Source organism: Pteropus alecto, unplaced genomic scaffold, assembly GCF_000325575.1.
Source record: "Pteropus alecto unplaced genomic scaffold, ASM32557v1 scaffold72, whole genome shotgun sequence".
NCBI classification, from domain to species: domain Eukaryota; kingdom Metazoa; phylum Chordata; class Mammalia; order Chiroptera; family Pteropodidae; genus Pteropus; species Pteropus alecto.
Window position 1 is genome coordinate 4795514 of NW_006436811.1, and position 19337 is coordinate 4814850.

Genomic DNA, 19337 nt, shown 5'->3' on the forward strand with positions numbered 1-19337 from the left:
AGTCAGTAATGATTTGTTTAAAATATTTCAGAAAAAAAAGAATAGGGAGAATAGATGAAGCAATGTGGTAACCATCAGGGTTCTTCAGGGAAATAGAAGCAGTAAGGTATACATATCTTACATATGTGTATATATATGTACAAGTGCAAATGTGTTAATAACATATTATATAGTATTATTATCATTTACATTATATATGTACATATATGTGCATATGTGAATACATATATGCATACATATAGAGAGATTTATTTTAAAGAATTGACTTTACATGATCTTAGGAGCTGTGAAATATGTATGACAGGGTGGAAATGCTCAGGCCGAAGCTGGTTTTGCAGTCTTGAGTTAGAATTTTTTCCTTCTCTCAGCAAGCCTAGTTTTTGCTTTTAAGGCCTTCCAACTGATTTCTGTTCATAATACTGAGGGTAACATCTTTCACTTAATGTCAACTGATTCTACACGTTAATGACAAAATGTGAGTAAAATTCATGAGCAAAGATATGTTTACTTTGGAGATTAGAATGAATTCTAAAAACCAAATGAAGTTTTGCATATAAAAAAAAAAAGAGAGAGAGAGAAATGTTTTCCAAATTGCAGCTAACATTTGGGAAGGTGACCAAAAATCCTAGGAATAAAAACAAAACAAAATAAAAACTCTGTACAACAATGTCATCATTCATATAACATGTAGGTAACTTTGAGCAATTAGTAGAATTTAAAAAGAAAATCTTCTTGACCCTGCTTCCAGGAACTTTCTCCTTTGAGTGGCACAGGGCACTAACACTGATAGCCAGAGTAAAAGATTCAATCCTTCTGATCTCACTAATTGGATTTTCAGTAAACAATATTTACATAAACATACTATATCAAATGTTGTTTTTTGATATTTGATTTTTAGATAAAAAGTACTAAGCAGAGAAAACTTAACTATAATTACAAGTAAAAGGTAAATATTATCAATTAATATAATAAATATATAATAAATATGAAAAATACGATAAATATAATAAATGTACGTAATATAATAAATGTAAATGAATGTGCATTTGAAGTCACACAGGAGGGGATATAGACAGAATGAGAGGCAGAAGATGGGTAAAAATTTGATAACCTCTTTTAATTAGAAAGAGGAGAATCAATAGACATTGTTTTATATTGATAAATTCATGATATTCTTATTTAAGTTTAATATTTAAAGTTTAAAAAAACAACCAGTGGATATATAAAAATAATAAAAATAATGATGCAATTATCAGAAAGAAGGGGCTTATGAGGCATATGGGAGGTGTAAATCAATGAGCTCTTCATCTGTTATTAATATTAGGTCAGTAGTTAATGAATAAATTTGATTAATCAAGAAATAATAATCTCAGCTGATTATTTAGAAATACAAAGATAACTTCCAAACATATTAAAATGGAACAAAGTAAAAGCTGTCTCTGGAAGCAGTAATAAAAATGACAAATTCAAAAAGTCCTAATTCATCAAAATGTATACAATAAATATGTGCAATTTTTAGCATATTGTGTATACCTCAATAAAGCTAGAAAGTTTTTAAAAAATAAACTGTTTTCTATTACATTGTTTAAATGCATGCAATATTATGTAATGAAAACGAAATTATAAGCATACACCATAATGAAAATGACAACAATCTTCTTTAAAACAACGATATAACAACAAAAAATTACTTTCTCAGTTCCAAAGCAGTTGACATTTTTTTCATGAAAAAGGTTAGGACATCAAAGTCAATGCTTAAAAAATCATCATTTAGATTAAGAGTCACAATACTGCAATAATATATATCCCTTAAGATAAATGCATAATGAAACGCCTTAGAAAATAAAATATGTGTAATAAAAATAAAATGTTTAGAACTAGGTTGAACAAGATTAAACTTATTTTGTAAAGTTGCATTAATTTATACATTATTAACTTAGAAACCTCTTCATTTTGCCAGTGAGGATTGCTTTTAAATTATTAAGTGGTGCTAGGTCAACCTGGATGAGAGTGTGATATGTGAGGTGTGTGCAATCAGAGACCAGCAAGTGCAAGAAATGATACATTTGGGGGATATATGCTCCATGTACATTTATCTAAAATTAGACTTCAGAAAAAAAAGTTGTAAAAATAATAGATGCTACTATTCCCTTATGAATTTCTTGTTAGTTAAAATTCTACAGTTCAAATTTATTCTTCATTAGAATTGATTAGTACTATACTAGGTACCTTATTGAAAACACCTCAGAAAATATATCCTATATAGGATTTCTTTACTTTGTGACATTTGTTATAATATAGAAATGCTAATTCCTTACTTTTAATAACTAGAGTTTCAAAAATATTTTAAAATTAAAAGTAGAATAATCAAGAATCTCATTTATATTCTCTTTATTCTTATGTTGTGATTCATTTATTTCCCTTAAAACAATAAAATATTTTAATTGAATAAAAGAATTGCAACTAAATCTGAATAATACTATTTATAGTGATTATTCTTAATATAAATTTTCTTTCATTAAAAATATTGAAGAAATTGTATAAGACTTGGAAGTAAATGTTTTTTGGCAAATGTCCTTAAAGTTGTAGAATATAGTAGATTACTCTAAAAGGAATTATCCTCTAAGCACAGCATGTTCAAACTATATGGCAGCTGGCATCTGCTCTATTAAAGATGTTCTTAGAGGAATTCACAGTGTGATTTTCTGTGTCAGTTGACTTCAGCTGAATCTGAAGTAAATTTGGCATTAATTTAGTATATATCTTGCCATGGTAACTGATTTTCATGAAAGTTCTTAGAGTTGAAAATTGTCATTCTAATGTTGATAAATTTTCATATTCATTTTCAAATTGGAAAAATATTTTACATTTCGTATTCTTAGTTGACTTGTACCACATAATAAAACTAAAATCAGAGGATATTATCCAAGAACTTATAGAAAATGTTTTTGGTAAAGATACCCTAGGCAATTGATTTAACTGAATTATAGAAAATTGAATTAGACATGCATTTATGTGTGTGTATATGTAAATGCACAATGCAACACCTTAGAAAATAAAATATTTGTAATAAAAGTAAAATATGTTCAGAACTAGGCTGAACAAGTGTAGACTTATTTTGTAATGCTGCATTAATAAAATAAATAATTACAATAAAAAATAAATAATATACATAAATGTATTAAATATATCAATATAAATTAATTAAACCTAGAGTGATTACTAGAGTTATTTGAATACTATTAAATTTCCAGTAGATTGACATAATTTAGAGTAGTATTGTTTCAAAATATTATTAAGACATGTAAAGATAACTATGCAGTTGAAATTTATATGTATAAATTGTTAAGTCAGAAAATGTTTCTAAACCTACTTTTTTTTTAATGATTTTTAATGATGTTAATATGTATTTTTAAAAAAAGTAAGCCAGGAGAGAAACTAAGTATTTCAAAGTTGAAAATTTTAAATAAGGTTAAACTGAAAAAAAAAATAATCTAAACAAGTTAAAATAGAAAGTAAGTCTTTGCTGTCATATAAAATGTTTCTATATAGCTTTATGTTGGTCATTATAGTTAAAAAAGAAATATTTTAAAGAAGAAAAAAGCAAAAATTTTACTCGATATTTTTGTCTTATCAATTTGCTCCTGGGAAAATTCTGATTTTTTTTTTTATTTAATCAGATTAACGTAAAGTTCATCTACCTTGGCTTTAAAGACAGCCAAAAAATCACGAATTTTTTTGACCTAGAGTCAGGAACTTCTTCCTTGCTTTTGCTGTTGCCTGGCAGGCTCTTCTCTTAGGCATCCACATGACTTCTGCTGTAATAACTCTCTAGACCCATGATGGAGTCGCTCTGTCCTGGGGTGCCACGTCTGCAAACTAAAACTTAGATAACTTTGATGTTAACCAATAGTTGGTCTCTTCTGAGGTTTTGCCCCAAGAATCAGTTCTTTGTGTTTTTCTTATGACTTAAACCCCGTTTCAATTAACTGAGTTTCAAATATTGTTTTCTATGCATGATTCTCTGAACTGATAGCCCTCTTCATACTCCATTTTTCTTCAGGTCTGGGACTCCAAGTTCTTTCTGATTAGTCCTCCCGTAACTATTGTCATCTTCCAAATTCCTACTTTATAGTTCTAGCTCAAATCATAACAAGTTGATATTGACCACATGCCTAATTGGGTTTTTGTATACTACTTTCTTCTCTGATACCACATTCTTTCAAATTTCCTGTTATTCTGTCTCATGTTTTCCATTTATTATTTTTCTTTTTAAAGTACAATTCTATTAATATTGATAATGTCAAACAACATATGATAATAATCCAGTCATTATTCTAAATAATTTTTAGAATTATCTCTTTCAATCCTACTTGCCCTTTTTCAGTAGTTACTGCTATTATCAGTTATTTACAAATGAGAAAATTGAGACAGAGAACATTTAAATACCTTGCTGATCTTGTTACTGGAGCAGTCAACAGATTTCAACCTCATCATATAGAGCCTAAATCCGGGATCTTAACCATTACTTTAAATCATCTCTTTTAATTAAATGTTCTAACACCTGAGATGAAATTTTCTTCACTGCATGTTGGCTCACCTCATGAGACTGTCACCCTGTTGTATCTTGGTCCTAACGTTTCCTTTCCGATCTGTTCCTGCCTCACATCCCCCACCACTGATAAACTTAACTCACATCCTAGAAAATGTCAAAATCTTAGAATTAACTAATGGTAATTTCAAATGAACTCGAAAAATAGAAATGTGTAATGCTTGCTTCTCATAATTCTTTAATATCTGAGTCAAAACAAATGGAGATAATTGAAAAGTAATTAAAACCTAGAAACATCCATGACTTTTCTCAACCTGTAGAGATTATTAAAAATATTTTCTAGGTTATATATCAGTATATAATGTGAACTTCTTAGGTTAAAAGTTACATATGTTTCAAAATGTTTGCCTTTGTAAACAAAGTCTTTTTAAAAGTTCTTTGACATCTTTTTCCTTCCTGCCTACCTATTCTTGTTATCAAACACTTCAGCAATCAAGAGAAATTATGACACTTCTTTCATATACTTTGCCTGATAGAATGACTATATGTCAGATTCTCCCCCTCCCAGGCAGTCTTGTTTGGAAAATATATCCAGAAAGAATGTGCTCAATATAAATGCTTACAGTACTTAAATTAGTTTATTTACTAAATTGTAAGCCGGGAGACTTTTAGTACCAAATCTTTGAGCAGGATAATAAATTAAAAATAAAACAAAACAAAAAAACACAATACAACACCCATTTCTCTATTACTGTTTAACCTTTTTCCCCTTCTAGCTTTAGTTTAATTTTTAGTCTTCTGAAAATTAATATCTCTTCTGCAAGATATTCTTGCTGATATCGACATTTTCTATATATAATTTAAATAAGACTCTCTCTCTCTTTTTCTCATTCACTTTTTGCTTTGGCAGGCAAAGCATGGAGTTCCAGCAACCAGATGGGACTCCATGAAGAGAAAAATAAATAACGCTGTGTTTGAAACAATCAAATTGATATGTGTGGTCTGGATATGAAAGAAAATTTGCCTTCCTGGTCTTGGTTTGATATCCCAGAGAGAAAGTATGAGGGAATTGAAGATAAAAATAAAAAAAGAGAAATCTCAGTTTTTCTATCTTTGCACAAAACAGTCTAAATGTAAGACAAGACGAAGAAAAAATGTAAGTGGAAAGACATCTGCAGGTGTCTATCTTTGACATCTAAGGAAGAACAAAAGATAAAATGTTACAAATGCTCAAGTTTCCCCTAAATATGCTGTGGAATATTTCTGGTGAATCAGGGCTAATACCTGGTAGCCTACGCAAAGTAATATCTAAAAGTTAAAATTGCCAATGAGAAATTTGTAATAGACAGTTGAAAGAAACACTAACTTCCTCAGATCAAGGTGTTTGGAGTCCTTTAACTATCTTCTGGCTTTACCTGGTCTTTATATTTCTGAAAAAAGATTGGTGCAGGCTGAGCTCTCCCCATACAATTATATGTAGTGATTAAAATAGAATTACTATGGAAACTACATAAAAGTGGCACTTGGCTAAAGGGAAAAAAGGAGTGTGTTAATAATTTTCAGAGAAATAACCCAAACTAGTAAGATGATACTGTAAAAAAGGTGAAAACTTTGAGAAAAATTCATTGCCTGTGAAATATAAGAATCTAAATGCACTAAGGCTCTGGTATTTAAAGGCTTTGGGGCAAATCTGCAATGGTTAAACGAAGAAATGATACAAAACTAATAAGAGGTCAATTTTGAGCTTTTGTAGCTTAAGAAATGAAGGCATGAAAAACAAACATTATCTGAGAAATGCAGGTCATATTGTTAATGAAAAAAATTTTTTTAAAGAAAAGAACTCCACAGATAATCCACTCAGGCATATGTTTCATTGGCAGAGAAGGAGTGAAAACAACAAATAAATAAGCAAAAAAGAAAGAGAAGTCTACTGCCATGCTACCCTGAACATGCCTGATCTTGTCTGATCTTGGAAACTAGGCAGGGTCAGGCCTGGTTAGTACTTTGATGGGAGACCACCTAGGAAGACCAGGTGCTGTAGGCGTAAAAATAAAAATAATTAAAAAAAGATAAGTGAAAACTAGAAAGCAAACAAAACACATGAAAGGAAAAATTGATCCTGCATTGGCGTAATTACTATTTTGAAAATGAGAAAAAAAACAAGTAAAATTTAAAAGTATATACAGAAGAATAAAAATTATCATTAATGATAACATCACCCAAATACAGGAAAACTTGAATATATAGATTGAAAGAAGACAACTTAACTCCTGGGTAACATGATTCAAATAGATGAATGCCAACATAGATTTAAAAAAAAAAAAAAAATGCTAGAAATCATCTCTAAAAAATTTTCTGAGTAACAGATCGGAAAATACACATGAGGGGAAAAAAACTAAAAAAAGGGAAAAATCAGGCCCTGTTTACATTTCTCGAGGGCAGCAATCAATCACAGAACACAATGGAGCAAATTTTTAAAATCTCAGGAAAAGTCGCGCATATTTTATTTTCCATTAAATTTCCACTCAGGGTGAAAAGTAACAGAAGATATGTTCAAATGTGAAAATCTGAATGAATTAGACCCGCTCTGTGAATTCTTGAGAAAAATTACCAGAAAAAGAAAAAATTAGACAACAAAAAGAAATGATGCAATAAATAATGGTGTCTGTAACAACCAACAGAGAAAAAAAAAAAATGCTGAGCATGCCAATTAGATTGGAACATGATGAGAAATTAGATGTTTTCTTAACATAATCTATAACTATATATACATATGTACACATTTTTGTGCATATATGTTATTCTCTATTTCATCTTTATATTTGTTAATAAAGAGAAATGAGAGAAAAATTTGTAATCATAATTAATGGTGAAACACAGGAACTTTTCATTAATATAAGGAACAAGACAAGGTGACCATTATTATTATTTAATATTATAGTAGTGTCAGCCAATTTTCTGACTAAATTAACAATGTTATAAAAATTTTAAAGGATAAAAAATATTCTCACAACAGCTATAACCTGAAATATGACCATTTGACTTACAAGAGTTTGACATTATAGAGAGTTAGTTTCTATATTCTTTTTGCTGCTCAGAGGTATTTCTTTGCACGATTGAGCTGATTTTGATTTCCCATGGCTTTTAAGCAGATGAACACAGAAGGGATTGCAGCCAGGCACCCCAGCATTAGGTCTTCTTTCAGACTACTTTAGCTTTGTCAGTATAGAGTAGATGCAATTTCATGAATCATTTGCTTTGTTAATATTGATTTATTTTGTCTGTACTGTTTTTTTGTATTTTTTTGCACGAAAATTTCAATAACATTTACTATCACATGATTGCTTTGTTAACTACTAAAGCAATGGTAGACCAGTAATGTCCCTTATACTTAATGTTCTAATGTTGATGATTATTCTAGTTTTTTGTTTTTCTAGGAACAAAATGTAATTTTAAGTGCATATGGATAATCATGTACCTGTGGAACCTAAGATGATAAAGTAAGAAAGTAATTCAGGTAGCAGAAAAAAACCCAATTCAAATAGCAAAAATAAAAAATAAAAAATAATCCAAAAAATGAGGTTCGTTTAAGGGACTTCAGGGACAACATGAAGCACACAACACTCACATCATAGGAATACCAGGAGAACCGAGAAAGCAAGAGACTGAGATCCTATTTGAAGAAATAATAACTGAAAACTTCCCTAACCCGGTGAAGAAAATAGAGATATAAGTCCAGGGAGTGCAGAGAATTCCAAACAAGGTGAACTCAAACAGACTCACACCAAGACACATCATAATTAAAATTCCAAAGGTTAAAGACAAAGAGAGAATCCTAAAAGCAGCAAGAGAAAGACTAGTTACCTAAAAGGATACTTTCATAAGAATGTCAGTTGCTTTCTCAATAGAAGCTTTGCAGGCCAGAAAGGATTGGTTCTAAAAATTCAAAGTGATGAGAAGCAAGGACCTACAACCAAGAATCCTCTACCCAGCAAAGCTATCAATTAAAATTGAAGGTGAGATAAAGAGCTTCCCAGATGGGAAAAAGCTAAAGGAATTTACCACCACCAAGCCAGTATTATAAGAAATGTTGAACGGACTTTTTTAAAAGAAGGAGCAGAAAAAAAAAAATAGTAGCATAAATATGAATAATAAATAAAATGGCAATAACTATGTACCTATTAATAATCACTTTAAGTGTAAATGGATTAAATGCTCCAATTAAAAGATACAGAGTAACCGAATGGATAAGAAAATAAGACCCATACATATACTGTCTACAAGAGACCCACTTCAGTTGGAAAGACACACAGATTGAAAGTAAAGGAATGGAAATTATTTCATGCAAATGGAAAAGAAAAAAAGCTGCGGTAGCGATACTTATATCGGGCAAAATAGACTTTAAAACAAAAGCTATAATTAGAGACAAAGAAAAACATTACATAATGATAAAGGGATCGATCCAACAAGAGGACATAACCCTAGGAAACATTTGTACTCCCAACACAGGAACACAAACATATATAAAGCAACTGTTGACCAACATAAAGGGAGAGATTGACAGTATGGGAGCCCTCACAAGAGTATAAAGACCTGCAGAAGTGATCAAAGCAGGAAGTTTCTATGTCTTTTAGACAAAAAAATAATACATTTGTGAAGAATTGACAGGACTGAGGAATTTAGATTAGGAGTAGTAAATGGTGAAGAAGGAATTAGAGAGATTAGAGTTAGTTTCACAAGTTTTTTTATACAAATGTCTTAGTTCTAATTTCCCTATCTGTAGTGATAAAAATATCTTTCTGCTGGTACAGGAAGTATACCTTTCACACATGATATCTGTCTACTGTTCTCGGAGAGAAAAGGCAAAAGCAGGGGAGGCCAGAGTGACCTTCCCTCTTCTGCTGTTTTCTCAAACACCAGCTGAAGATATTCAATATGCCATAAAAAAATAAAATAAAAAAAAAGTTAGAAATGAAAATTTTGAGATAGTGTGTCCCACACTCTATCAATGGCTGATGTGGGGATATGAAGGTCTTGTCTTCATGAATCAATTTGGGACAATTCTTAGGGGTCATCTTAACTCCACAGCACCTCTTATAATTATCTGTGGTCTTAATTACAAAAGCATTGTGAGTCAGTTTTCCTTTGGCCCAAACATGCCTTTTTTCATGAATTTTCTATTGCTCTCTTAGATGTACTTGAGATTGTCATTTCCTTGTATTCCTAGGCTGAAGCTGTGAGTTAGAGTATAAATAGAGGAAGAAGTGGTGTTCTTTAGAGGTATTCCTGCCTTAGCATCTTTTGAGCTTACCAAAAGACTCCTTTATTCATAAGTTTTCACATGCTTGTCTAAGTCATTTGCTTTTTTCTTTTTTGCCACTTATTCTTCATTAGGGAGACCCATATATGGGGATTCAGGATCCCAAGTGCCATCCTGAATTCCAAGCATATACGAGTGAGTTTATGTGGATAACTATAATCTAGTTGTTTTCTTATTCTTAAACATTTCAAAGTCTCTATTCCTTTAATGTCCAAATAAAATAACTTCCACATATGTCTGAAAAAATCTGGAAAGTATTTACTTGGGATACATTTTCTAAGGCAGAATGAAGAATCTTGTTGCTGGAACAGAGATGAGAAAGTAATACGTTTGGAAATAGTGAATCAAAAAAGGAAACACATAAGTGAGATCCTGAAGGAATGTAGAAGAATAAACAAAGTTTCACATTGGTTTTTAGGCTTAGACACTTCAGACAATTTACTATCTCATGGGCAAACGGCAAACTGCGCTTTTATTTAAAATTCCAAAAAACTACAGTTTTTTATAGTATGGAGAAAAATAATGCAATATAAATGTGAAAAAAAATTTAACTTTTAAACTCAATTATATGTAATATGATTAAAATATCTGAGTACTATATTTGTGAACTATCACTGACTATTTTTTACATGTAAAAGGGAGACAATGTGTAAATTTACTACATCTTACCATTAATTCATGGATCGAAATAAGAAATAAGTAAACATATGCAAAAGCATTTTGAAAACTATAGTCTTATGAAAATTCAAATTATTATTATTATTATTATTGCTTATATATGTATTATTATTATTATTATTGACCTCTTCCACTATTCTAAAATGTTTAATCTGGGCATCCATGGCCCAATCAAGTTAACATGTTAAATAAAGTGTCATAGTGATAATACTAACAAATCAGATAGATAGATAGAGATATATTATATAATTGATATAATATAAAATACAAAAAAGTTTTAATATATAATATAAAACATATATGTATTATTATTATTATTATTGACCTCTTCCACTATTCTAAAATGTTTAATCTGGGCATCCATGGCCCAATCAAGTTAACATGTTAAATAAAGTGTCATAGTGATAATACTAACAAATCAGATAGATAGATAGAGATATATTATATAATTGATATAATATAAAATACAAAAAAGTTTTAATATATAATATAAAACTATATCTAATATAATAAAGAAGTAATATAATTTTATTTTGAAGATTTTATAAATATAAGTAATTATGAAATCTTTTATTTAAACATTGTTTTTAAAGGTAATATGAATATATGTAATATGTACATATATGTATGTATATGTTTCTTTTTGGACTGTTACATTTGATGTAGATGCTTTCAAGAGTATTTTAGATCTTTAACGCATCGTATTCCTTCGATCACAGTGAGCACTGTGATTTATAACATATTTTAAAATGTATTTTAAATAGAGAAATAGTGAATGGTTGAACAAACCAAATCAGCCTGCAGTTTATTTAATTCCTCTTAATAAAAATACAGAAACTTAAACATGCTAAGGCTTTATAATTAACATTAAATCATACATATTAAATTTACTTTGTATAATTAGTGAAAAAATTAAATGTGTCCAGGTGAGATTTTAAAGACTAGATGGCATTCATTTATGTAACGGATATATATATGGAGGGCCCACCACATGCCTGGTACTGTGCTAGACGTTGGGGACACACCTAATGCAGAAAAAAAAAATGCAGATGTACCACATAGACTCATGAATCTTTTATGTTAGTGCAACAATATAGCAATCTGAATAATGCAATTCAACTTGAGTAGATATTTGTCTACATATAATGGAATGTGCTGATACTATCGGCCTGGGGATAATTTAATTCATAATTGGTTCAACCTATTAAAGCATTCTGCAAAACAAGTTGATTTTATCTCTTTGTCCAGAGGAAAAAAAATTCAAGTAAAGTTATTAATTGCTTACTAATGAAAATATTCCAAAGAATTTGTCTTTGCAACTGTGACAAAATAACTGACTGCGAATATGACTCAGTCATGCTTGCTACCTATAGATTGACAGCAATCCAGATAGTGCTGAGATCTTAGCTTGAAGCCTATGTTTGGAGAACACAGTTAATGGGTCCCTTTATTTTGTGATTTGATATGTACATCAGACCTTCAAGTAATGGCAATAAGGTTTGTGCACTGGTTACTCAGTTGTTGCTTCTGCTCTACATCTCCACTTCCATTCTCTTTTGTGGCGCTTGGGCTGAGATTTTCCAAACCTTAGTTTAATTTGGGCAGATCATTCTCTGCTGCATTTTCCTAATATAGTTTACTAAAGGGAGACTGATAAGGAAGAAGGGAGAGAAAGGACTTACTCTGTTTATTAATTGTTCCTATCAGCATCATCTTAAGAGCAATTCTTCACTTTGTCCCAAGTAGTTTGTCTAGTTTTCAATGCTTTTTCAACTATCCTTGAACCTCGTGGCCTTCAGAGACCAGCTGGGCAGCACCCCTTCTTAAACATCAGAGTTTTGAAGAAGCCATGTTCCCAGTCCCTGAGATGCCAGCCCCAAGCGATATGTCTCATCTCGGAGGTTTGAGCTCACTTCTGAGGTATTTTCTCCAAGTTTCTATGCTCTAATAAGCTTCAGCCTCTTCCATTTCTTCACAAAGCCCTCAGGACAGTAGCTGCTTCCTGTAAATATTATTTCTGTTAAGCTTCCATATTCCCACCTCTGCCTTTCTGTCCTCCAATTACTATTTAATTTCTTATATGATTTTTTCCAGTTAAAATAATTGTTATGGTTTCTGTTTTTTGTCTCGTTCCCAACTGATAATGGATTACCAACATATTAGTTTTTTTGTAGGAACTGGCAGGCTGCAGTGAGGTTGGGGGTTAGGATATTATTGTAGGGCAGTTCATTATGTAGCCTAGGAAATGTCTAAGTATTTATTGATTTTTGTACTAGAGGAAATCTTTTAAAGGAGTCTTTCTGCTTAGAAATCTGTCTTTTTCTATGTTGCTTAGCAGTGAAAACAGCTGGACAGGTAAGTTTCTAGAGAGTGAATCATATATAAGACACATATCTGAATTCTTGAATTAGCAATATATATGAACAGTAGCAAATTATGAAAAAATAAAATAATAGCCAAAAGTAAAGAAATGTGGTTGGTGACATTTCTACAACTTAATGTGTGGCTCTGAATAATTGGAGATACTGGAAAATCTCTTAGATCCTACATGAGGTGGCTTTTGGTCAAATCACATGAGAAAAAAACTGGCCCGATGTTTTGTAGACAGTGAACTGTTGACATAAAACCAGATAACGAAAGCAGATGTCTTAAAACAGGATGAAACAAGAGTTTTTAGTGAGGTATGAATCAATACTTTAAGGACAGATCTCTAAGTAGTTGTCTTTGTTATTTAGTAGTGGCATTTATCTATTATTGCAATTGAATTATAAAGAATATTGATTTCTACTTACAGAAGTCATTGTGCAATGCACTAGATTTACAAAAGCAAACAATGCATGATTCTTTACCTCAGAAATCTAATCTAAAAAGAGATAAAGTTATATGCCAGTAGTATGTACACAGTATATAAGGACATAGTATCTAAACGACATGCAATGTTTAGAAATACTACAGAGAAGTTGGTGATTAATTGTGTCTGTCTGGGGAAAAGGGGTCAGTCAGAGATGAAACCCCAAACAGTGTAAATGAATTTAGTTAAACTCAATTTCTTTGTTTTTGAGCCTAGGAGCTTCAGTGAATTGAAAGAAGAAGTTTATTGAGAAAATGAAGGGAAAAGAGCATAATGGGGGAAAAAAAGTTTTAAATAATGTGACATGTGTGCAAACTGCTGATTAGTTTGACATTACTACAGGATGTAGTTTCCCAGGAAGGGAAGAGTCTGGTCTAGTTTAGATGAAAATAATCTGTAATTTAAAATTATTTTAAACATAATGAGAAGTTATTGAAAGATAAAAGCACAGGAGAAAAATAAATCACAATATCGGCTTTATGGAAGGGCAAAGATGGAGGTAGAAAGAGAAGCTATAAAATTAGATCAAGAGTCTAGGTGAAAGATGAAATATTCGAAGAATTTGCCTTTACATTTGTGACAAAATAAATAAATTAAGGAGATGTCAATACAGATGATGAGGTGAGGGCAGTTTAGAGAGGTATTTTCCAGCCACCCATGGAAATGGCTGTAAAAGTGGAGTGAATGAAAGAAAGGTGTGTGAAAGTCACAGTCGTTCTCTAGTTCGAATAAATGGGTGCCGTCGATCAAAGTAGGAAATTTAGTGGAAAGTTTCATTTTGGAGGAATGATAGGACAAAGATCATTTTCGTACTCAATGCATTGTCTTTGTAGGTCCCGTATCTCATATGCAATAACACTCCAAACAATCATGAACTGCTATCCATATTTAGATGTGAAGACTTGCAGCCTGGAATATGGACTGGGGAGTTAGATGCATGTTTAATTGCATATTAAACCAGGCAACTAAATGAGAATTCCTAGGAATATGTGTAGAGCCAGGAAAGAAGAGTATTAAGGATAGAAATCCAGGAAATCCCAATATTTAAAAAAACTGCACTTAGTTGACTATCTTTTTATTATCTTTATAAGCATCTAAGTTAAAAATAAAAAATAAAAAAACTTTGAGTAAATTGTGACATAGCTATGTAATAAATGTCTATATAGAATTGAACTTATATTTTAAATGCCTTAATGTTATGGGTACATTAAAAGAAACTGTGTATATAGTATCATTTCAATCAAAATATATAAATATTGGTAGAAAAATTGACATTAGATTTATATCACAATGTGATATATATACAGTAGGATTTTTGGTGTTTTTTACCCTTCGTATATTTAGCTATATATTCTAATACAGCTATTTTGATAAATAGCTGTATTATATATACATACACACATGCACATACCCATATAGTAACTATGTTTAAAACTTAATTTCAATGTTGTTGAGATTTACTAAAAATGTGACCTCAAGTGGCATTAGCAGCCAAAGTTTTACTGTCTATAGGCAATAGATGACATAAGAAAGGGCCTCCTCTAAAAATATACATGCGATGTAACAATTTTTGTGACCTCTACTTTAATCACCCTAGTTTGAGCCACCAGCATATCTGGTCTGGTCTTTTGCACTCATTGGTCTCTCTCCTTCATTACTGTCCATGTTCACAGTTTAACTTCCATATAGCAGCCAGAGTGTTATTTAAAAATTATAATTGAGATTACATGACTCCTTAGCAAAACCTAAAGGCCTTATCTTGCATTGTTATTCTATTCATAATTTGGCCTTCAGCTCTGTTTGTGAACTTAACCCATACAACTCTCCCCATTGTTGACTGTCATTCAGGGACATTGGCCACTTTGCTGGTCTGAATATTCCAAGCCCACTCCTATCCAAGCCCCTTTGCTCTTAATGTTCCTTCTTACTGAAATGTTCTTCTTCTTTACCTCTGCTAGGAATTGCTCCCTCAGTTTATGTAAACCTCAAAATGACCTACTTGTCTTATCTTAAACAGTTAGTTTCTCTCATTCTGTGTTTCTCTCACCCTGCTTCATTTGCCTGTATAGGTTTTAATAGCTGAGATAATATATATGAATAAATGCATGTGTATTTGTATATGTTGCTTCTCCCACTATCGGAATGGAAATGATGAGAGACCTTGTTTGTCTTGTTTACTGGTGAACTATTAATCCTAAAAGAAGCAAGCTCTTCAATAAATATTTCCGAACCAGTGAATGTGTGTCTATAGAAGTACATGAACAAGAGCTAGTCCTTTTTGTGTGTAAGTACTTACTAAAGAAATGCTAAGAAATTCACAATAGAAATTGTGTAAATGTCAAAAGAAAAAACAGTACTTATCTATAAACATGTTACTTGTGGAGCTTTAAAAATTCACTCATGCATCTATCCACCTTATCACTAACAACATTAATTTAAAAATCTCAGTCGGGTAGGTGTTTTGGGTTTGTTTATTTTTTAAGGTAAAACAGTGTTGGTTCATAACAGAAACTCTTCATCAGATAAAAGAGCACATATTTAATTTTGTAATTTAGTAATTAATTTTAGCATTTAGTGAGACAATATGTAAAGATATGCAATTAATTTTGATTCACAACTGTCAGTAAAGTATTAAACTTTATGAAGTATTTATAATTATGAACTCTGGCATCATATTAGACAAATGTTTCTGCAAATTTAACATCATGTGTTTTGATTTTCATTTTATATTCATAAAAATTCATGCTATAGCATATTCATTATATCTAACAATGAATTTTAATGAATAATTATAAACATGAATTCACAAATATTCATTAAGATGCATGATTATGTTAGAATGTTATGGAAAGCAGTAACTGTCCAGGCATAACAGCATTTTTTTTTTCAGAATTTAGTTCATTGACCTCTTCTAAAGATATCTCATTAGCATAACAGAATAACTTTTTTAGGATTATGGTCAAATTGTTTACAAAGAAATCTAAACATCGCATTAAATCCAACATCTCTTTTATATGACAAAATATTAACACAAAATCTACGTCATAAGTAAATATTTTTAATAGGATACGAAAAGATATAAACTTTCTTTTCTTAATCATTTTATATGATAGAAAAATCTGTAAATTTGATCAGAAACCTGTAGAGAACCAGTTCAGATGTGAGGCATTTTAAAGTAACGGCTGAAATGGTTTATCTTGCTTCTCCTTTTATGAATGCATAGAGACACTCAGACACTCTATGTAAAGATTGAAGTGAGGTTTCCACTTCCTAAAGTGATGAGCTAATACAGATGAGTCCTTATAAACACACAAATGAGGTGGAATTTTACAACAATGAAAAATTAAACTGTAAACAACCAATGCCAAAATTTGATGGCTTATAATTAGAAGCAGATGGGACTAGATTGGAGGTGAGTGTTCAGTGCTTGGCCTACAGAGAGCCTTAACCCCATGCCAGCCCGAAAAGATAGATAAGACCATGACCTCTCCATTCCTTGCAGTCAGAGTTTCCACATCCAGAAGTGACCGAAGTTATAGGGAAAAAAATAGTAAGTGGGTAAAAATGGCTAAAAAACAGGTGGAAGCATACTAATTATAGTCACTTATTGTCTAGTCAGGTTAAAAAGAAGAAAAACTGGTAGAAATTTATTCTGAGCGGGTACTGCGGACTTGAAGAAGTACTTTGTGTGTGTGTGTGTGTATGCATAGTTGTTATTGTTAATAAAAATATCCAAACCTGGATATATGACAAAGAATGGATTAAATATCTTTTCATATCATACTGGAGCATTGCCTAACAGGATTACCCAGCGACTATTTAATTGAGGAAAGTATTTTTTTTACTTGCTATTTATTATTGATAAGAGTTGAAACACTGTGTTGTTACATGTTACTTGTATTTTTTCCAATAAAAATGAAAATGTTTTCCATTTGATAGAGAAGATAACTTCAAAGGTTTCATTTCAGTTTTTTCATCCAATAGGTTATTCAACAGCGTTGCCTTTAACTTAGAGAATTTATTGCAACATGCCTTCCTCGATTGACTATATAAATTTCTCTTCTTCATATTGTCTTTCAATCAACTTTACTATTCTTCTGAGTTCCTCATTAAATAAATCTTTACCATGTATGCAGTCTATATTTATAAATTACACATTGACCCTACCATGGTGGCAAAAGAAAGATACTACCTCAGAAGGGAGATTCTCTAGGGTTCTGCTGTAAACGAGGATGTGAACAGAGAGCTGTTCGCTTAAGTTTCTCTTTGAAGATACACACCCCCATCTAGATTTCCCTACCTGCCTATAATTTCTATTCTTTTTTCTCCAAAAACTATTTCACAAATCTCTTAAAATCTCTTGTTCTTATATGATACATTCAGGCAAAACTGGAATCCTAGATGATCCCAATCATCTGTCCTATTTATGTCTGTACAAGATGTAGCTGCATGCTACCCTGTACTGTAAGGAGTGGATAGACTGGAACCAATACACATTCATAGTTACCTAGACAAGTAGAATAGAAATCTTGTTATGCTTCTTCCGTCCACTCTCCATATTCTTGTATATTCTCAACAGGTGACTTTGTCTCCTACTCATGGAAAGTAGAAACAGTGGGATAGAAATTTTCTCCACTTCTTGATACAAAAATCTATGAATATATAAAACTACCTGAATTTGCCTGAAACTGCATACATCCTTTGACATTCAGTAGTAGGTAAGAGATTAATACTAGGGATATTTAAGAATAAGAGCAAATAGGGATATTTAAGAATAAGAGCAAGATACAAAAAATGTATATAATGGGAGTCAATTTTCTTAAAAAGTTATATACAAATATTTCATAGGAAATGATATTTAAAAATATGAAATTATTCAGAGTGGTTATCTGTCTGTTGTGAGGGCATTGATTATTTTAATTTTCTTCGTTATTTCTTTTTTTTAACTCCATGTTCCTCCACTGTATTCCCCCATTCAATCTTGGCTGCCACAGTCAGACAGAAAGAAAACATGAGGACCCTTTTTTCTTGCATTTGCCCTGGAACCTTACCAGCAGACAGTTAACAGCTCCAGGTCTGTCAAATAGATGCATTCTTCATTACATTTTATGTCCTTCAAGTTCTAGCTCTCTAGATTTTTTAAAAGCTATTTTTCATCTACTCAGTGATTTGTTTCTTAAAAAGATGTAACCATGTTTCCTCAGGCTATATGTAAAATAACTCCCTTCTCTGAAATTAAAGTTAAAAGTGTATTTTTGTTTTGTTTTGTTTTGTTTTACTGAAGGATAAAACAAACAAACGAAAAGTTTTGTTGACCTTTCCACATAGCAGTCCCACCCTGCACAGAAGTTAGTCCCTAACAAGAGACAATTTTTACCCCCAGGGACATTAAACTCATTTTATGTATTTTTTTTTCCATTTTATCAAGTATCTTAACTCAATGACCTATGATATACAGGTTTTATCCAAATTCACAATGTCTACTGAGAGTTTACTTTAATAACCAAACTTTCTCCCAAAGAATCATTCTTAGGTGGTAACCTCTTAATTTTACATGTGATTTAATATTAGGGACAAATATTATACAGATGTAATAATTTGTGAAGCCTCTTCTGTATTCTGTACTAGGCAGTCAGAGAGATTTTCATAAAGCATGATAAGCTTAGCAGGTAGGGTTTTAAATTATCCACATTTATGAGTCGATAGATTTTCATAGCAACTAATCTTTCCAGAGTATCTATTCAAACATTAGTTATACAAAGAACACTTGGAAGGTTTTTATTTTTAATTTTACGGTGTGATGTCTAAATGCTAGCAATAAATATTTTAGTAGTTAATAAATGCTTCAAAAATTAAAACATGTATTTCACTTTGAAATATAGCTACACTTTCTAATTTCTTCAACTAAATAATGCAATGTAAGAAGAAATAAAACT

General features: G+C 31.2%; 2 pseudogenes; one reads left to right on the forward strand and one right to left on the reverse strand.

Annotated features, from left to right (window-relative positions):
• The first annotated feature begins 6477 nt into the window (after positions 1-6477).
• LOC112481405 lies at positions 6478-6596 on the forward strand (annotated as a pseudogene).
• Positions 6597-18360: 11764 nt separating this feature from the next.
• On the reverse strand, positions 18361-18494 carry LOC112481527 (annotated as a pseudogene).
• Between the last annotated feature and the right edge of the window lie 843 nt (positions 18495-19337).